This window comes from Phyllobates terribilis, unplaced genomic scaffold, assembly GCF_046119375.1.
Source record: "Phyllobates terribilis strain yellow unplaced genomic scaffold, ASM4611937v1 Scaffold_108__1_contigs__length_5656254, whole genome shotgun sequence".
Classification (NCBI taxonomy): domain Eukaryota; kingdom Metazoa; phylum Chordata; class Amphibia; order Anura; family Dendrobatidae; genus Phyllobates; species Phyllobates terribilis.
The window spans coordinates 230,584-250,205 of NW_027362868.1; the positions used below are offsets into that span (position 1 = coordinate 230,584).

The 19,622-nt window shown below is 45.1% G+C and overlaps 15 non-coding genes across 15 annotated transcripts; all 15 read left to right on the forward strand.

Moving 5' to 3' along the window:
- The first annotated feature begins 244 nt into the window (after positions 1-244).
- Positions 245-435, forward strand: LOC141200607 (U2 spliceosomal RNA). Its single transcript, XR_012272323.1, has one exon. It is a non-coding gene; the product is annotated as a U2 spliceosomal RNA (small nuclear RNA).
- Positions 436-1,558: 1,123 nt separating this feature from the next.
- On the forward strand, positions 1,559-1,749 carry LOC141200121 (U2 spliceosomal RNA). Its single transcript, XR_012271852.1, has one exon. It is a non-coding gene; the product is annotated as a U2 spliceosomal RNA (small nuclear RNA).
- Positions 1,750-2,871: 1,122 nt separating this feature from the next.
- On the forward strand, positions 2,872-3,062 carry LOC141200608 (U2 spliceosomal RNA). The gene has a single exon (XR_012272324.1). It is a non-coding gene; the product is annotated as a U2 spliceosomal RNA (small nuclear RNA).
- Positions 3,063-4,184: 1,122 nt separating this feature from the next.
- LOC141200133 (U2 spliceosomal RNA) lies at positions 4,185-4,375 on the forward strand. The gene has a single exon (XR_012271863.1). It is a non-coding gene; the product is annotated as a U2 spliceosomal RNA (small nuclear RNA).
- Positions 4,376-5,495: 1,120 nt separating this feature from the next.
- LOC141200381 (U2 spliceosomal RNA) lies at positions 5,496-5,686 on the forward strand. The gene has a single exon (XR_012272103.1). It is a non-coding gene; the product is annotated as a U2 spliceosomal RNA (small nuclear RNA).
- A 1,124-nt stretch (positions 5,687-6,810) lies between these two features.
- Positions 6,811-7,001, forward strand: LOC141200145 (U2 spliceosomal RNA). The gene has a single exon (XR_012271874.1). It is a non-coding gene; the product is annotated as a U2 spliceosomal RNA (small nuclear RNA).
- Positions 7,002-8,126: 1,125 nt separating this feature from the next.
- Positions 8,127-8,317, forward strand: LOC141200157 (U2 spliceosomal RNA). Its single transcript, XR_012271885.1, has one exon. It is a non-coding gene; the product is annotated as a U2 spliceosomal RNA (small nuclear RNA).
- Positions 8,318-9,439: 1,122 nt separating this feature from the next.
- LOC141200168 (U2 spliceosomal RNA) lies at positions 9,440-9,630 on the forward strand. The gene has a single exon (XR_012271896.1). It is a non-coding gene; the product is annotated as a U2 spliceosomal RNA (small nuclear RNA).
- A 1,119-nt stretch (positions 9,631-10,749) lies between these two features.
- Positions 10,750-10,940, forward strand: LOC141200179 (U2 spliceosomal RNA). Its single transcript, XR_012271907.1, has one exon. It is a non-coding gene; the product is annotated as a U2 spliceosomal RNA (small nuclear RNA).
- A 1,120-nt stretch (positions 10,941-12,060) lies between these two features.
- Positions 12,061-12,251, forward strand: LOC141200644 (U2 spliceosomal RNA). Its single transcript, XR_012272358.1, has one exon. It is a non-coding gene; the product is annotated as a U2 spliceosomal RNA (small nuclear RNA).
- Positions 12,252-13,374: 1,123 nt separating this feature from the next.
- LOC141200190 (U2 spliceosomal RNA) lies at positions 13,375-13,565 on the forward strand. The gene has a single exon (XR_012271918.1). It is a non-coding gene; the product is annotated as a U2 spliceosomal RNA (small nuclear RNA).
- Positions 13,566-14,685: 1,120 nt separating this feature from the next.
- On the forward strand, positions 14,686-14,876 carry LOC141200203 (U2 spliceosomal RNA). Its single transcript, XR_012271930.1, has one exon. It is a non-coding gene; the product is annotated as a U2 spliceosomal RNA (small nuclear RNA).
- Positions 14,877-15,996: 1,120 nt separating this feature from the next.
- Positions 15,997-16,187, forward strand: LOC141200214 (U2 spliceosomal RNA). Its single transcript, XR_012271941.1, has one exon. It is a non-coding gene; the product is annotated as a U2 spliceosomal RNA (small nuclear RNA).
- Positions 16,188-17,308: 1,121 nt separating this feature from the next.
- LOC141200225 (U2 spliceosomal RNA) lies at positions 17,309-17,499 on the forward strand. Its single transcript, XR_012271952.1, has one exon. It is a non-coding gene; the product is annotated as a U2 spliceosomal RNA (small nuclear RNA).
- Positions 17,500-18,618: 1,119 nt separating this feature from the next.
- LOC141200237 (U2 spliceosomal RNA) lies at positions 18,619-18,809 on the forward strand. Its single transcript, XR_012271963.1, has one exon. It is a non-coding gene; the product is annotated as a U2 spliceosomal RNA (small nuclear RNA).
- The last annotated feature ends 813 nt before the right edge of the window (positions 18,810-19,622 follow it).

Sequence of the window (19,622 nt, forward strand, 5' to 3'; positions counted from 1 at the left end):
CTCCCTTCCAACGGTGTTGAGGCGGGTGGGAACAGCCGGGGGTTGAGGGTACTGTGCTAAAAGAGGTGGAGTTATGCAGATCTAAAACGCGTGGATTGCAGCAGCAGCAAGCCGAAAAGTGCAGGCATGTGAGGGATCTAGAGGTTGACAGCATGTCTTCTTAACGGGAGTCCAGGTGGCCATCTCCACAAATGGACTTTTCAGAATCCTTGGGTGGCACCGCAGTCGGAAACCAATTCTGGTTATCGCTTCTCGGTCTTTTGGCTAAGATCAAGTGTAGTATCTGTTCTTATCAGTTTAATATCTGATACGTCCCCTATCTGGGGACCATATATTAAATGGATTTTTAGAACAGGGAGATGGAAAAAGAGCTTGCTCTGTCCACTCCACGCATTGACCTGGTATTGCAGTATCTCCAGGACCGGTGCACCCCTTCTTTAATGCAGTTTCTAAAATCAGAAAGAATTGAATTCAATGCTTTTTGTTCATTTTGCTTGTTTGTCGGATTTTGGGATGGACTCTTTGGCTTTGCTTTTCTTCTCCTCATTGGATTTTTCATGTTAAAAGTTGCAGAAGCCAGATTACAAGCTCATTTTGGTTCAACTTCAGCAACTGTGCATTGCATTGCCATGTAATGTAATGTAATGCAATGCTATCTATCTAGCTCTCCCTCTATACTTCCTTTTGGATAAACAGACATATTAGGCAAGCATTTTGGAGCTTTCACCTAAATAACTACAGGTGGTGAGATAAGCTGCACAATATAATTGACCTTTCAGTATATTGTTGCACACACACCATCTATTTAGCAAATGCCCTTGTTATCAACAGCAGCCTTTTAAACTCACCTGAGCTAACAGGTATGTGAGCTGGTTACTCTGCTGCGCTTAAAATTTCTTTTTTGGTTTGCTACAATGCCTTTTCTGAAACGTTGTCTCCCTCTGCTGGAACACTGACTTCTTTCATTTAATGCCTGCAGACTATAAAAGAGAAACCAACCCAAAAAGTTTGGTTGATTAGTCTGTGGCATTCTTTTAAACTGTTGCTTATGGCGGTCTCTGTGAGCTTCTCAGTGACATTCAGCCATCCAGGTATCCCGCCTGCAGTAGACGGAATGTGGCAATGGAACGCTGGCTGCGCGTGTCATAATAGGCTCTGAGCCTTTATATACCTGCGCACAGCAGCAGCCACCTTCAGTCTGCTGCTGGACAGCCAGCAGCAGCAGCAGCAGGAGAGGTAATTAATCAGCAACCCTCCTGCTAAGGGTAGACAGCTGCTCGTTCCACCCCCCCCCCCCCGCCTTAATTGGTTCTCCTCCCTTCCAACGGTGTTGAGGCGGGTGGGAACAGCCGGGGGTTGAGGGTACTGTGCTAAAAGAGGTGGAGTTATGCAGATCTAAAACGCGTGGATTGCAGCAGCAGCAAGCCGAAAAGTGCAGGCATGTGAGGGATCTAGAGGTTGACAGCATGTCTTCTTAACGGGAGTCCAGGTGGCCATCTCCACAAATGGACTTTTCAGAATCCTTGGGTGGCACCGTAGTCGGAAACCAATTCTGGTTATCGCTTCTCGGCCTTTTGGCTAAGATCAAGTGTAGTATCTGTTCTTATCAGTTTAATATCTGATACGTCCCCTATCTGGGGACCATATATTAAATGGATTTTTAGAACAGGGAGATGGAAAAAGAGCTTGCTCTGTCCACTCCACGCATTGACCTGGTATTGCAGTATCTCCAGGACCGGTGCACCCCTTCTTTAATGCAGTTTCTAAAATCAGAAAGAATTGAATTCAATGCTTTTTGTTCATTTTGCTTGTTTGTCGGATTTTGGGATGGACTCTTTGGCTTTGCTTTTCTTCTCCTCATTGGATTTTTCATGTTAAAAGTTGCAGAAGCCAGATGACAAGCTCATTTTGGTTCAACTTCAGCAACTGTGCATTGCATTGCCATGTAATGTAATGTAATGCAATGCTATCTATCTAGCTCTCCCTCTATACTTCCTTTTGGATAAACAGACATATTAGGCAAGCATTTTGGAGCTTTCACCTAAATAACTACAGGTGGTGAGATAAGCTGCACAATATAATTGACCTTTCAGTATATTGTTGCACACACACCATCTATTTAGCAAATGCCCTTGTTATCAACAGCAGCCTTTTAAACTCACCTGAGCTAACAGGTATGTGAGCTGGTTACTCTGCTGCGCTTAAAATTTCTTTTTTGGTTTGCTACAATGCCTTTTCTGAAACGTTGTCTCCCTCTGCTGGAACACTGACTTCTTTCATTTAATGCCTGCAGACTATAAAAGAGAAACCAACCCAAAAAGTTTGGTTGATTAGTCTGTGGCATTCTTTTAAACTGTTGCTTATGGCGGTCTCTGTGAGCTTCTCAGTGACATTCAGCCATCCAGGTATCCCGCCTGCAGTAGACGGAATGTGGCAATGGAACGCTGGCTGCGCGTGTCATAATAGGCTCTGAGCCTTTATATACCTGCGCACAGCAGCAGCCACCTTCAGTCTGCTGCTGGACAGCCAGCAGCAGCAGCAGCAGGAGAGGTAATTAATCAGCAACCCTCCTGCTAAGGGTAGACAGCTGCTCGTTCCACCCCTCCCCCCCGCCTTAATTGGTTCTCCTCCCTTCCAACGGTGTTGAGGCGGGTGGGAACAGCCGGGGGTTGAGGGTACTGTGCTAAAAGAGGTGGAGTTATGCAGATCTAAAACGCGTGGATTGCAGCAGCAGCAAGCCGAAAAGTGCAGGCATGTGAGGGATCTAGAGGTTGACAGCATGTCTTCTTAACGGGAGTCCAGGTGGCCATCTCCACAAATGGACTTTTCAGAATCCTTGGGTGGCACCGCAGTCGGAAACCAATTCTGGTTATCGCTTCTCGGTCTTTTGGCTAAGATCAAGTGTAGTATCTGTTCTTATCAGTTTAATATCTGATACGTCCCCTATCTGGGGACCATATATTAAATGGATTTTTAGAACAGGGAGATGGAAAAAGAGCTTGCTCTGTCCACTCCACGCATTGACCTGGTATTGCAGTATCTCCAGGACCGGTGCACCCCTTCTTTAATGCAGTTTCTAAAATCAGAAAGAATTGAATTCAATGCTTTTTGTTCATTTTGCTTGTTTGTCGGATTTTGGGATGGACTCTTTGGCTTTGCTTTTCTTCTCCTCATTGGATTTTTCATGTTAAAAGTTGCAGAAGCCAGATGACAAGCTCATTTTGGTTCAACTTCAGCAACTGTGCATTGCATTGCCATGTAATGTAATGTAATGCAATGCTATCTATCTAGCTCTCCCTCTATACTTCCTTTTGGATAAACAGACATATTAGGCAAGCATTTTGGAGCTTTCACCTAAATAACTACAGGTGGTGAGATAAGCTGCACAATATAATTGACCTTTCAGTATATTGTTGCACACACACCATCTATTTAGCAAATGCCCTTGTTATCAACAGCAGCCTTTTAAACTCACCTGAGCTAACAGGTATGTGAGCTGGTTACTCTGCTGCGCTTAAAATTTCTTTTTTGGTTTGCTACAATGCCTTTTCTGAAACGTTGTCTCCCTCTGCTGGAACACTGACTTCTTTCATTTAATGCCTGCAGACTATAAAAGAGAAACCAACCCAAAAAGTTTGGTTGATTAGTCTGTGGCATTCTTTTAAACTGTTGCTTATGGCGGTCTCTGTGAGCTTCTCAGTGACATTCAGCCATCCAGGTATCCCGCCTGCAGTAGACGGAATGTGGCAATGGAACGCTGTCTGCGCGTGTCATAATAGGCTCTGAGCCTTTATATACCTGCGCACAGCAGCAGCCACCTTCAGTCTGCTGCTGGACAGCCAGCAGCAGCAGCAGCAGGAGAGGTAATTAATCAGCAACCCTCCTGCTAAGGGTAGACAGCTGCTCGTTCCACCCCCCCCCCCCGCCTTAATTGGTTCTCCTCCCTTCCAACGGTGTTGAGGCGGGTGGGAACAGCCGGGGGTTGAGGGTACTGTGCTAAAAGAGGTGGAGTTATGCAGATCTAAAACGCGTGGATTGCAGCAGCAGCAAGCCGAAAAGTGCAGGCATGTGAGGGATCTAGAGGTTGACAGCATGTCTTCTTAACGGGAGTCCAGGTGGCCATCTCCACAAATGGACTTTTCAGAATCCTTGGGTGGCACCGTAGTCGGAAACCAATTCTGGTTATCGCTTCTCGGCCTTTTGGCTAAGATCAAGTGTAGTATCTGTTCTTATCAGTTTAATATCTGATACGTCCCCTATCTGGGGACCATATATTAAATGGATTTTTAGAACAGGGAGATGGAAAAAGAGCTTGCTCTGTCCACTCCACGCATTGACCTGGTATTGCAGTATCTCCAGGACCGGTGCACCCCTTCTTTAATGCAGTTTCTAAAATCAGAAAGAATTGAATTCAATGCTTTTTGTTCATTTTGCTTGTTTGTCGGATTTTGGGATGGACTCTTTGGCTTTGCTTTTCTTCTCCTCATTGGATTTTTCATGTTAAAAGTTGCAGAAGCCAGATGACAAGCTCATTTTGGTTCAACTTCAGCAACTGTGCATTGCATTGCCATGTAATGTAAGGTAATGCAATGCTATCTATCTAGCTCTCCCTCTATACTTCCTTTTGGATAAACAGACATATTAGGCAAGCATTTTGGAGCTTTCACCTAAATAACTACAGGTGGTGAGATAAGCTGCACAATATAATTGACCTTTCAGTATATTGTTGCACACACACCATCTATTTAGCAAATGCCCTTGTTATCAACAGCAGCCTTTTAAACTCACCTGAGCTAACAGGTATGTGAGCTGGTTACTCTGCTGCGCTTAAAATTTCTTTTTTGGTTTGCTACAATGCCTTTTCTGAAACGTTGTCTCCCTCTGCTGGAACACTGACTTCTTTCATTTAATGCCTGCAGACTATAAAAGAGAAACCAACCCAAAAAGTTTGGTTGATTAGTCTGTGGCATTCTTTTAAACTGTTGCTTATGGCGGTCTCTGTGAGCTTCTCAGTGACATTCAGCCATCCAGGTATCCCGCCTGCAGTAGACGGAATGTGGCAATGGAACGCTGGCTGCGCGTGTCATAATAGGCTCTGAGCCTTTATATACCTGCGCACAGCAGCAGCCACCTTCAGTCTGCTGCTGGACAGCCAGCAGCAGCAGGAGAGGTAATTAATCAGCAACCCTCCTGCTAAGGGTAGACAGCTGCTCGTTCCACCCTCCCCCCTCCCCCGCCTTAATTGGTTCTCCTCCCTTCCAACGGTGTTGAGGCGGGTGGGAACAGCCGGGGGTTGAGGGTACTGTGCTAAAAGAGGTGGAGTTATGCAGATCTAAAACGCGTGGATTGCAGCAGCAGCAAGCCGAAAAGTGCAGGCATGTGAGGGATCTAGAGGTTGACAGCATGTCTTCTTAACGGGAGTCCAGGTGGCCATCTCCACAAATGGACTTTTCAGAATCCTTGGGTGGCACCGTAGTCGGAAACCAATTCTGGTTTTCGCTTCTCGGCCTTTTGGCTAAGATCAAGTGTAGTATCTGTTCTTATCAGTTTAATATCTGATACGTCCCCTATCTGGGGACCATATATTAAATGGATTTTTAGAACAGGGAGATGGAAAAAGAGCTTGCTCTGTCCACTCCACGCATTGACCTGGTATTGCAGTATCTCCAGGACCGGTGCACCCCTTCTTTAATGCAGTTTCTAAAATCAGAAAGAATTGAATTCAATGCTTTTTGTTCATTTTGCTTGTTTGTCGGATTTTGGGATGGACTCTTTGGCTTTGCTTTTCTTCTTCTCATTGGATTTTTCATGTTAAAAGTTGCAGAAGCCAGATGACAAGCTCATTTTGGTTCAACTTCAGCAACTGTGCATTGCATTGCCATGTAATGTAATGTAATGCAATGCTATCTATCTAGCTCTCCCTCTATACTTCCTTTTGGATAAACAGACATATTAGGCAAGCATTTTGGAGCTTTCACCTAAATAACTACAGGTGGTGAGATAAGTTGCACAATATAATTGACCTTTCAGTATATTGTTGCACACACACCATCTATTTAGCAAATGCCCTTGTTATCAACAGCAGCCTTTTAAACTCACCTGAGCTAACAGGTATGTGAGCTGGTTACTCTGCTGCGCTTAAAATTTCTTTTTTGGTTTGCTACAATGCCTTTTCTGAAACGTTGTCTCCCTCTGCTGGAACACTGACTTCTTTCATTTAATGCCTGCAGACTATAAAAGAGAAACCAACCCAAAAAGTTTGGTTGATTAGTCTGTGGCATTCTTTTAAACTGTTGCTTATGGCGGTCTCTGTGAGCTTCTCAGTGACATTCAGCCATCCAGGTATCCCGCCTGCAGTAGACGGAATGTGGCAATGGAACGCTGGCTGCGCGTGTCATAATAGGCTCTGAGCCTTTATATACCTGCGCACAGCAGCAGCCACCTTCAGTCTGCTGCTGGACAGCCAGCAGCAGCAGCAGCAGGAGAGGTAATTAATCAGCAACCCTCCTGCTAAGGGTAGACAGCTGCTCGTTCCACCCTCCCCCCCCCCGCCTTAATTGGTTCTCCTCCCTTCCAACGGTGTTGAGGCGGGTGGGAACAGCCGGGGGTTGAGGGTACTGTGCTAAAAGAGGTGGAGTTATGCAGATCTAAAACGCGTGGATTGCAGCAGCAGCAAGCCGAAAAGTGCAGGCATGTGAGGGATCTAGAGGTTGACAGCATGTCTTCTTAACGGGAGTCCAGGTGGCCATCTCCACAAATGGACTTTTCAGAATCCTTGGGTGGCACCGTAGTCGGAAACCAATTCTGGTTATCGCTTCTCGGCCTTTTGGCTAAGATCAAGTGTAGTATCTGTTCTTATCAGTTTAATATCTGATACGTCCCCTATCTGGGGACCATATATTAAATGGATTTTTAGAACAGGGAGATGGAAAAAGAGCTTGCTCTGTCCACTCCACGCATTGACCTGGTATTGCAGTATCTCCAGGACCGGTGCACCCCTTCTTTAATGCAGTTTCTAAAATCAGAAAGAATTGAATTCAATGCTTTTTGTTCATTTTGCTTGTTTGTCGGATTTTGGGATGGACTCTTTGGCTTTGCTTTTCTTCTCCTCATTGGATTTTTCATGTTAAAAGTTGCAGAAGCCAGATGACAAGCTCATTTTGGTTCAACTTCAGCAACTGTGCATTGCATTGCCATGTAATGTAATGTAATGCAATGCTATCTATCTAGCTCTCCCTCTATACTTCCTTTTGGATAAACAGACATATTAGGCAAGCATTTTGGAGCTTTCACCTAAATAACTACAGGTGGTGAGATAAGCTGCACAATATAATTGACCTTTCAGTATATTGTTGCACACACACCATCTATTTAGCAAATGCCCTTGTTATCAACAGCAGCCTTTTAAACTCACCTGAGCTAACAGGTATGTGAGCTGGTTACTCTGCTGCGCTTAAAATTTCTTTTTTGGTTTGCTACAATGCCTTTTCTGAAACGTTGTCTCCCTCTGCTGGAACACTGACTTCTTTCATTTAATGCCTGCAGACTATAAAAGAGAAACCAACCCAAAAAGTTTGGTTGATTAGTCTGTGGCATTCTTTTAAACTGTTGCTTATGGCGGTCTCTGTGAGCTTCTCAGTGACATTCAGCCATCCAGGTATCCCGCCTGCAGTAGACGGAATGTGGCAATGGAACGCTGGCTGCGCGTGTCATAATAGGCTCTGAGCCTTTATATACCTGCGCACAGCAGCAGCCACCTTCAGTCTGCTGCTGGACAGCCAGCAGCAGCAGCAGCAGGAGAGGTAATTAATCAGCAACCCTCCTGCTAAGGGTAGACAGCTGCTCGTTCCACCACCCCCCCCCCCCGCCTTAATTGGTTCTCCTCCCTTCCAACGGTGTTGAGGCGGGTGGGAACAGCCGGGGGTTGAGGGTACTGTGCTAAAAGAGGTGGAGTTATGCAGATCTAAAACGCGTGGATTGCAGCAGCAGCAAGCCGAAAAGTGCAGGCATGTGAGGGATCTAGAGGTTGACAGCATGTCTTCTTAACGGGAGTCCAGGTGGCCATCTCCACAAATGGACTTTTCAGAATCCTTGGGTGGCACCGTAGTCGGAAACCAATTCTGGTTATCGCTTCTCGGCCTTTTGGCTAAGATCAAGTGTAGTATCTGTTCTTATCAGTTTAATATCTGATACGTCCCCTATCTGGGGACCATATATTAAATGGATTTTTAGAACAGGGAGATGGAAAAAGAGCTTGCTCTGTCCACTCCACGCATTGACCTGGTATTGCAGTATCTCCAGGACCGGTGCACCCCTTCTTTAATGCAGTTTCTAAAATCAGAAAGAATTGAATTCAATGCTTTTTGTTCATTTTGCTTGTTTGTCGGATTTTGGGATGGACTCTTTGGCTTTGCTTTTCTTCTCCTCATTGGATTTTTCATGTTAAAAGTTGCAGAAGCCAGATGACAAGCTCATTTTGGTTCAACTTCAGCAACTGTGCATTGCATTGCCATGTAATGTAATGTAATGCAATGCTATCTATCTAGCTCTCCCTCTATACTTCCTTTTGGATAAACAGACATATTAGGCAAGCATTTTGGAGCTTTCACCTAAATAACTACAGGTGGTGAGATAAGCTGCACAATATAATTGACCTTTCAGTATATTGTTGCACACACACCATCTATTTAGCAAATGCCCTTGTTATCAACAGCAGCCTTTTAAACTCACCTGAGCTAACAGGTATGTGAGCTGGTTACTCTGCTGCGCTTAAAATTTCTTTTTTGGTTTGCTACAATGCCTTTTCTGAAACGTTGTCTCCCTCTGCTGGAACACTGACTTCTTTCATTTAATGCCTGCAGACTATAAAAGAGAAACCAACCCAAAAAGTTTGGTTGATTAGTCTGTGGCATTCTTTTAAACTGTTGCTTATGGCGGTCTCTGTGAGCTTCTCAGTGACATTCAGCCATCCAGGTATCCCGCCTGCAGTAGACGGAATGTGGCAATGGAACGCTGGCTGCGCGTGTCATAATAGGCTCTGAGCCTTTATATACCTGCGCACAGCAGCAGCCACCTTCAGTCTGCTGCTGGACAGCCAGCAGCAGCAGCAGCAGGAGAGGTAATTAATCAGCAACCCTCCTGCTAAGGGTAGACAGCTGCTCGTTCCACCTCCCCCCCCCGCCTTAATTGGTTCTCCTCCCTTCCAACGGTGTTGAGGCGGGTGGGAACAGCCGGGGGTTGAGGGTACTGTGCTAAAAGAGGTGGAGTTATGCAGATCTAAAACGCGTGGATTGCAGCAGCAGCAAGCCGAAAAGTGCAGGCATGTGAGGGATCTAGAGGTTGACAGCATGTCTTCTTAACGGGAGTCCAGGTGGCCATCTCCACAAATGGACTTTTCAGAATCCTTGGGTGGCACCGTAGTCGGAAACCAATTCTGGTTATCGCTTCTCGGCCTTTTGGCTAAGATCAAGTGTAGTATCTGTTCTTATCAGTTTAATATCTGATACGTCCCCTATCTGGGGACCATATATTAAATGGATTTTTAGAACAGGGAGATGGAAAAAGAGCTTGCTCTGTCCACTCCACGCATTGACCTGGTATTGCAGTATCTCCAGGACCGGTGCACCCCTTCTTTAATGCAGTTTCTAAAATCAGAAAGAATTGAATTCAATGCTTTTTGTTCATTTTGCTTGTTTGTCGGATTTTGGGATGGACTCTTTGGCTTTGCTTTTCTTCTCCTCATTGGATTTTTCATGTTAAAAGTTGCAGAAGCCAGATGACAAGCTCATTTTGGTTCAACTTCAGCAACTGTGCATTGCATTGCCATGTAATGTAATGTAATGCAATGATATCTATCTAGCTCTCCCTCTATACTTCCTTTTGGATAAACAGACATATTAGGCAAGCATTTTGGAGCTTTCACCTAAATAACTACAGGTGGTGAGATAAGCTGCACAATATAATTGACCTTTCAGTATATTGTTGCACACACACCATCTATTTAGCAAATGCCCTTGTTATCAACAGCAGCCTTTTAAACTCACCTGAGCTAACAGGTATGTGAGCTGGTTACTCTGCTGCGCTTAAAATTTATTTTTTGGTTTGCTACAATGCCTTTTCTGAAACGTTGTCTCCCTCTGCTGGAACACTGACTTCTTTCATTTAATGCCTGCAGACTATAAAAGAGAAACCAACCCAAAAAGTTTGGTTGATTAGTCTGTGGCATTCTTTTAAACTGTTGCTTATGGCGGTCTCTGTGAGCTTCTCAGTGACATTCAGCCATCCAGGTATCCCGCCTGCAGTAGACGGAATGTGTCAATGGAACGCTGGCTGCGCGTGTCATAATAGGCTCTGAGCCTTTATATACCTGCGCACAGCAGCACCCACCTTCAGTCTGCTGCTGGACAGCCAGCAGCAGCAGCAGCAGGAGAGGTAATTAATCAGCAACCCTCCTGCTAAGGGTAGACAGCTGCTCGTTCCACCCCCCCCCGCCTTAATTGGTTCTCCTCCCTTCCAACGGTGTTGAGGCGGGTGGGAACAGCCGGGGGTTGAGGGTACTGTGCTAAAAGAGGTGGAGTTATGCAGATCTAAAACGCGTGGATTGCAGCAGCAGCAAGCCGAAAAGTGCAGGCATGTGAGGGATCTAGAGGTTGACAGCATGTCTTCTTAACGGGAGTCCAGGTGGCCATCTCCACAAATGGACTTTTCAGAATCCTTGGGTGGCACCGTAGTCGGAAACCAATTCTGGTTATCGCTTCTCGGCCTTTTGGCTAAGATCAAGTGTAGTATCTGTTCTTATCAGTTTAATATCTGATACGTCCCCTATCTGGGGACCATATATTAAATGGATTTTTAGAACAGGGAGATGGAAAAAGAGCTTGCTCTGTCCACTCCACGCATTGACCTGGTATTGCAGTATCTCCAGGACCGGTGCACCCCTTCTTTAATGCAGTTTCTAAAATCAGAAAGAATTGAATTCAATGCTTTTTGTTCATTTTGCTTGTTTGTCGGATTTTGGGATGGACTCTTTGGCTTTGCTTTTCTTCTCCTCATTGGATTTTTCATGTTAAAAGTTGCAGAAGCCAGATGACAAGCTCATTTTGGTTCAACTTCAGCAACTGTGCATTGCATTGCCATGTAATGTAATGTAATGCAATGCTATCTATCTAGCTCTCCCTCTATACTTCCTTTTGGATAAACAGACATATTAGGCAAGCATTTTGGAGCTTTCACCTAAATAACTACAGGTGGTGAGATAAGCTGCACAATATAATTGACCTTTCAGTATATTGTTGCACACACACCATCTATTTAGCAAATGCCCTTGTTATCAACAGCAGATTTTAAACTCACCTGAGCTAACAGGTATGTGAGCTGGTTACTCTGCTGCGCTTAAAATTTCTTTTTTGGTTTGCTACAATGCCTTTTCTGAAATGTTGTCTCCCTCTGCTGGAACACTGACTTCTTTCATTTAATGCCTGCAGACTATAAAAGAGAAACCAACCCAAAAAGTTTGGTTGATTAGTCTGTGGCATTCTTTTAAACTGTTGCTTATGGCGGTCTCTGTGAGCTTCTCAGTGACATTCAGCCATCCAGGTATCCCGCCTGCAGTAGACGGAATGTGGCAATGGAACGCTGGCTGCGCGTGTCATAATAGGCTCTGAGCCTTTATATACCTGCGCACAGCAGCAGCCACCTTCAGTCTGCTGCTGGACAGCCAGCAGCAGCAGCAGCAGGAGAGGTAATTAATCAGCAACCTTCCTGCTAAGGGTAGACAGCTGCTCGTTCCACCCCCCCCCCCGCCTTAATTGGTTCTCCTCCCTTCCAACGGTGTTGAGGTGGGTGGGAACAGCCGGGGGTTGAGGGTACTGGGCTAAAAGAGGTGGAGTTATGCAGATCTAAAACGCGTGGATTGCAGCAGCAGCAAGCCGAAAAGTGCAGGCATGTGAGGGATCTAGAGGTTGACAGCATGTCTTCTTAACGGGAGTCCAGGTGGCCATCTCCACAAATGGACTTTTCAGAATCCTTGGGTGGCACCGTAGTCGGAAACCAATTCTGGTTATCGCTTCTCGGCCTTTTGGCTAAGATCAAGTGTAGTATCTGTTCTTATCAGTTTAATATCTGATACGTCCCCTATCTGGGGACCATATATTAAATGGATTTTTAGAACAGGGAGATGGAAAAAGAGCTTGCTCTGTCCACTCCACGCATTGACCTGTTATTGCAGTATCTCCAGGACCGGTGCACCCCTTCTTTAATGCAGTTTCTAAAATCAGAAAGAATTGAATTCAATGCTTTTTGTTCATTTTGCTTGTTTGTCGGATTTTGGGATGGACTCTTTGGCTTTGCTTTTCTTCTCCTCATTGGATTTTTCATGTTAAAAGTTGCAGAAGCCAGATGACAAGCTCATTTTGGTTCAACTTCAGCAACTGTGCATTGCATTGCCATGTAATGTAATGTAATGCAATGCTATCTATCTAGCTCTCCCTCTATACTTCCTTTTGGATAAACAGACATATTAGGCAAGCATTTTGGAGCTTTCACCTAAATAACTACAGGTGGTGAGATAAGCTGCACAATATAATTGACCTTTCAGTATATTGTTGCACACACACCATCTATTTAGCAAATGCCCTTGTTATCAACAGCAGCCTTTTAAACTCACCTGAGCTAACAGGTATGTGAGCTGGTTACTCTGCTGCGCTTAAAATTTCTTTTTTGGTTTGCTACAATGCCTTTTCTGAAACGTTGTCTCCCTCTGCTGGAACACTGACTTCTTTCATTTAATGCCTGCAGACTATAAAAGAGAAACCAACCCAAAAAGTTTGGTTGATTATTCTGTGGCATTCTTTTAAACTGTTGCTTATGGCGGTCTCTGTGAGCTTCTCAGTGACATTCAGCCATCCAGGTATCCCGCCTGCAGTAGACGGAATGTGGCAATGGAACGCTGGCTGCGCGTGTCATAATAGGCTCTGAGCCTTTATATACCTGCGCACAGCAGCAGCCACCTTCAGTCTGCTGCTGGACAGCCAGCAGCAGCAGCAGCAGGAGAGGTAATTAATCAGCAACCCTCCTGCTAAGGGTAGACAGCTGCTCGTTCCACCCCCCCCCCCCCGCCTTAATTGGTTCTCCTCCCTTCCAACGGTGTTGAGGCGGGTGGGAACAGCCGGGGGTTGAGGGTACTGTGCTAAAAGAGGTGGAGTTATGCAGATCTAAAACGCGTGGATTGCAGCAGCAGCAAGCCGAAAAGTGCAGGCATGTGAGGGATCTAGAGGTTGACAGCATGTCTTCTTAACGGGAGTCCAGGTGGCCATCTCCACAAATGGACTTTTCAGAATCCTTGGGTGGCACCGTAGTCGGAAACCAATTCTGGTTATCGCTTCTCGGCCTTTTGGCTAAGATCAAGTGTAGTATCTGTTCTTATCAGTTTAATATCTGATACGTCCCCTATCTGGGGACCATATATTAAATGGATTTTTAGAACAGGGAGATGGAAAAAGAGCTTGCTCTGTCCACTCCACGCATTGACCTGGTATTGCAGTATCTCCAGGACCGGTGCACCCCTTCTTTAATGCAGTTTCTAAAATCAGAAAGAATTGAATTCAATGCTTTTTGTTCATTTTGCTTGTTTGTCGGATTTTGGGATGGACTCTTTGGCTTTGCTTTTCTTCTCCTCATTGGATTTTTCATGTTAAAAGTTGCAGAAGCCAGATGACAAGCTCATTTTGGTTCAACTTCAGCAACTGTGCATTGCATTGCCATGTAATGTAATGTAATGCAATGCTATCTATCTAGCTCTCCCTCTATACTTCCTTTTGGATAAACAGACATATTAGGCAAGCATTTTGGAGCTTTCACCTAAATAACTACAGGTGGTGAGATAAGCTGCACAATATAATTGACCTTTCAGTATATTGTTGCACACACACCATCTATTTAGCAAATGCCCTTGTTATCAACAGCAGCCTTTTAAACTCACCTGAGCTAACAGGTATGTGAGCTGGTTACTCTGCTGCGCTTAAAATTTCTTTTTTGGTTTGCTACAATGCCTTTTCTGAAACGTTGTCTCCCTCTGCTGGAACACTGACTTCTTTCATTTAATGCCTGCAGACTATAAAAGAGAAACCAACCCAAAAAGTTTGGTTGATTAGTCTGTGGCATTCTTTTAAACTGTTGCTTATGGCGGTCTCTGTGAGCTTCTCAGTGACATTCAGCCATCCAGGTATCCCGCCTGCAGTAGACGGAATGTGGCAATGGAACGCTGGCTGCGCGTGTCATAATAGGCTCTGAGCCTTTATATACCTGCGCACAGCAGCAGCCACCTTCAGTCTGCTGCTGGACAGCCAGCAGCAGCAGCAGCAGGAGAGGTAATTAATCAGCAACCCTCCTGCTAAGGGTAGACAGCTGCTCGTTCCACCCCCCCCCCGCCTTAATTGGTTCTCCTCCCTTCCAACGGTGTTGAGGTGGGTGGGAACAGCCGGGGGTTGAGGGTACTGTGCTAAAAGAGGTGGAGTTATGCAGATCTAAAACGCGTGGATTGCAGCAGCAGCAAGCCGAAAAGTGCAGGCATGTGAGGGATCTAGAGGTTGACAGCATGTCTTCTTAACGGGAGTCCAGGTGGCCATCTCCACAAATGGACTTTTCAGAATCCTTGGGTGGCACCGTAGTCGGAAACCAATTCTGGTTATCGCTTCTCGGCCTTTTGGCTAAGATCAAGTGTAGTATCTGTTCTTATCAGTTTAATATCTGATACGTCCCCTATCTGGGGACCATATATTAAATGGATTTTTAGAACAGGGAGATGGAAAAAGAGCTTGCTCTGTCCACTCCACGCATTGACCTGGTATTGCAGTATCTCCAGGACCGGTGCACCCCTTCTTTAATGCAGTTTCTGAAATCAGAAAGAATTGAATTCAATGCTTTTTGTTCATTTTGCTTGTTTGTCGGATTTTGGGATGGACTCTTTGGCTTTGCTTTTCTTCTCCTCATTGGATTTTTCATGTTAAAAGTTGCAGAAGCCAGATGACAAGCTCATTTTGGTTCAACTTCAGCAACTGTGCATTGCATTGCCATGTAATGTAATGTAATGCAATGCTATCTATCTAGCTCTCCCTCTATACTTCCTTTTGGATAAACAGACATATTAGGCAAGCATTTTGGAGCTTTCACCTAAATAACTACAGGTGGTGAGATAAGCTGCACAATATAATTGACCTTTCAGTATATTGTTGCACACACACCATCTATTTAGCAAATGCCCTTGTTATCAACAGCAGCCTTTTAAACTCACCTGAGCTAACAGGTATGTGAGCTGGTTACTCTGCTGCGCTTAAAATTTCTTTTTTGGTTTGCTACAATGCCTTTTCTGAAACGTTGTCTCCCTCTGCTGGAACACTGACTTCTTTCATTTAATGCCTGCAGACTATAAAAGAGAAACCAACCCAAAAAGTTTGGTTGATTAGTCTGTGGCATTCTTTTAAACTGTTGCTTATGGCGGTCTCTGTGAGCTTCTCAGTGACATTCAGCCATCCAGGTATCCCGCCTGCAGTAGACGGAATGTGGCAATGGAACGCTGGCTGCGCGTGTCATAATAGGCTCTGAGCCTTTATATACCTGCGCACAGCAGCAGCCACCTTCAGTCTGCTGCTGGACAGCCAGCAGCAGCAGCAGCAGGAGAGGTAATTAATCAGCAACCCTCCTGCTAAGGGTAGACAGCTGCTCGTTCCACCCCCCCCCCGCCTTAATTGGTTCTCCTCCCTTCCAACGGTGTTGAGGCGGGTGGGAACAGCCGGGGGTTGAGGGTACTGTGCTAAAAGAGGTGGAGTTATGCAGATCTAAAACGCGTGGATTGCAGCAGCAGCAAGCCGAAAAGTGTAGGCATGTGAGGGATCTAGAGGTTGACAGCATGTCTTCTTAACGGGAGTCCAGGTGGCCATCTCCACAAATGGACTTTTCAGAATCCTTGGGTGGCACCGTAGTCGGAAACCAATTCTGGTTATCGCTTCTCGGCCTTTTGGCTAAGATCAAGTGTAGTATCTGTTCTTATCAGTTTAATATCTGATACGTCCCCTATCTGGGGACCATATATTAAATGGATTTTTAGAACAGGGAGATGGAAAAAGAGCTTGCTCTGTCCACTCCACGCATTGACCTGGTATTGCAGTATCTCCAGGACCGGTGCACCCCTTCTTTAATGCAGTTTCTAAAATCAGAAAGAATTGAATTCAATGCTTTTTGTTCATTTTGCTTGTTTGTCGGATTTTGGGATGGACTCTTTGGCTTTGCTTTTCTTCTCCTCATTGGATTTTTCATGTTAAAAGTTGCAGAAGCCAGATGACAAGCTCATTTTGGTTCAACTTCAGCAACTGTGCATTGCATTGCCATGTAATGTAATGTAATGCAATGCTATCTATCTAGCTCTCCCTCTATACTTCCTTTTGGATAAACAGACATATTAGGCAAGCATTTTGGAGCTTTCACCTAAATAACTACAGGTGGTGAGATAAGCTGCACAATATAATTGACCTTTCAGTATATTGTTGCACACACACCATCTATTTAGCAAATGCCCTTGTTATCAACAGCAGCCTTTTAAACTCACCTGAGCTAACAGGTATGTGAGCTGGTTACTCTGCTGCGCTTAAAATTTCTTTTTTGGTTTGCTACAATGCCTTTTCTGAAACGTTGTCTCCCTCTGCTGGAACACTGACTTCTTTCATTTAATGCCTGCAGACTATAAAAGAGAAACCAACCCAAAAAGTTTGGTTGATTAGTCTGTGGCATTCTTTTAAACTGTTGCTTATGGCGGTCTCTGTGAGCTTCTCAATGACATTCAGCCATCCAGGTATCCCGCCTGCAGTAGACGGAATGTGGCAATGGAACGCTGGCTGCGCGTGTCATAATAGGCTCTGAGCCTTTATATACCTGCGCACAGCAGCAGCCACCTTCAGTCTGCTGCTGGACAGCCAGCAGCAGCAGCAGCAGGAGAGGTAATTAATCAGCAACCCTCCTGCTAAGGGTAGACAGCTGCTCGTTCCACCCCCCCCCCCGCCTTAATTGGTTCTCCTCCCTTCCAACGGTGTTGAGGCGGGTGGGAACAGCCGGGGGTTGAGGGTACTGTGCTAAAAGAGGTGGAGTTATGCAGATCTAAAACGCGTGGATTGCAGCAGCAGCAAGCCGAAAAGTGCAGGCATGTGAGGGATCTAGAGGTTGACAGCATGTCTTCTTAACGGGAGTCCATGTGGCCATCTCCACAAATGGACTTTTCAGAATCCTTGGGTGGCACCGTAGTCGGAAACCAATTCTGGTTATCGCTTCTCGGCCTTTTGGCTAAGATCAAGTGTAGTATCTGTTCTTATCAGTTTAATATCTGATACGTCCCCTATCTGGGGACCATATATTAAATGGATTTTTAGAACAGGGAGATGGAAAAAGAGCTTGCTCTGTCCACTCCACGCATTGACCTGGTATTGCAGTATCTCCAGGACCGGTGCACCCCTTCTTTAATGCAGTTTCTAAAATCAGAAAGAATTGAATTCAATGCTTTTTGTTCATTTTGCTTGTTTGTCGGATTTTGGGATGGACTCTTTGGCTTTGCTTTTCTTCTCCTCATTGGATTTTTCATGTTAAAAGTTGCAGAAGCCAGATGACAAGCTCATTTTGGTTCAACTTCAGCAACTGTGCATTGCATTGCCATGTAATGTAATGTAATGCAATGCTATCTATCTAGCTCTCCCTCTATACTTCCTTTTGGATAAACAGACATATTAGGCAAGCATTTTGGAGCTTTCACCTAAATAACTACAGGTGGTGAGATAAGCTGCACAATATAATTGACCTTTCAGTATATTGTTGCACACACACCATCTATTTAGCAAATGCCCTTGTTATCAACAGCAGCCTTTTAAACTCACCTGAGCTAACAGGTATGTGAGCTGGTTACTCTGCTGCCCTTAAAATTTCTTTTTTGGTTTGCTACAATGCCTTTTCTGAAACGTTGTCTCCCTCTGCTGGAACACTGACTTCTTTCATTTAATGCCTGCAGACTATAAAAGAGAAACCAACCCAAAAAGTTTGGTTGATTAGTCTGTGGCATTCTTTTAAACTGTTGCTTATGGCGGTCTCTGTGAGCTTCTCAGTGACATTCAGCCATCCAGGTATCCCGCCTGCAGTAGACGGAATGTGGCAATGGAACGCTGGCTGCGCGTGTCATAATAGGCTCTGAGCCTTTATATACCTGCGCACAGCAGCAGCCACCTTCAGTCTGCTGCTGGACAGCCAGCAGCAGCAGCAGCAGGAGAGGTAATTAATCAGCAACCCTCCTGCTAAGGGTAGACAGCTGCTCGTTCCACCCCCCCCCGCCTTAATTGGTTCTCCTCCCTTCCAACGGTGTTGAGGCGGGTGGGAACAGCCGGGGGTTGAGGGTACTGTGCTAAAAGAGGTGGAGTTATGCAGATCTAAAACGCGTGGATTGCAGCAGCAGCAAGCCGAAAAGTGCAGGCATGTGAGGGATCTAGAGGTTGACAGCATGTCTTCTTAACGGGAGTCCAGGTGGCCATCTCCACAAATGGACTTTTCAGAATCCTTGGGTGGCACCGTAGTCGGAAACCAATTCTGGTTATCGCTTCTCGGCCTTTTGGCTAAGATCAAGTGTAGTATCTGTTCTTATCAGTTTAATATCTGATACGTCCCCTATCTGGGGACCATATATTAAATGGATTTTTAGAACAGGGAGATGGAAAAAGAGCTTGCTCTGTCCACTCCACGCATTGACCTGGTATTGCAGTATCTCCAGGACCGGTGCACCCCTTCTTTAATGCAGTTTCTAAAATCAGAAAGAATTGAATTCAATGCTTTTTGTTCATTTTGCTTGTTTGTCAGATTTTGGGATGGACTCTTTGGCTTTGCTTTTCTTCTCCTCATTGGATTTTTCATGTTAAAAGTTGCAGAAGCCAGATGACAAGCTCATTTTGGTTCAACTTCAGCAACTGTGCATTGCATTGCCATGTAATGTAATGTAATGCAATGCTATCTATCTAGCTCTCCCTCTATACTTCCTTTTGGATAAACAGACATATTAGGCAAGCATTTTGGAGCTTTCACCTAAATAACTACAGGTGGTGAGATAAGCTGCACAATATAATTGACCTTTCAGTATATTGTTGCACACACACCATCTATTTAGCAAATGCCCTTGTTATCAACAGCAGCCTTTTAAACTCACCTGAGCTAACAGGTATGTGAGCTGGTTACTCTGCTGCGCTTAAAATTTCTTTTTTGGTTTGCTACAATGCCTTTTCTGAAACGTTGTCTCCCTCTGCTGGAACACTGACTTCTTTCATTTAATGCCTGCAGACTATAAAAGAGAAACCAACCCAAAAAGTTTGGTTGATTAGTCTGTGGCATTCTTTTAAACTGTTGCTTATGGCGGTCTCTGTGAGCTTCTCAGTGACATTCAGCCATCCAGGTATCCCGCCTGCAGTAGACGGAATGTGGCAATGGAACGCTGGCTTCGCGTGTCATAACAGGCTCTGAGCCTTTATATACCTGCGCACAGCAGCAGCCACCTTCAGTCTGCTGCTGGACAGCCAGCAGCAGCAGCAGCAGGAGAGGTAATTAATCAG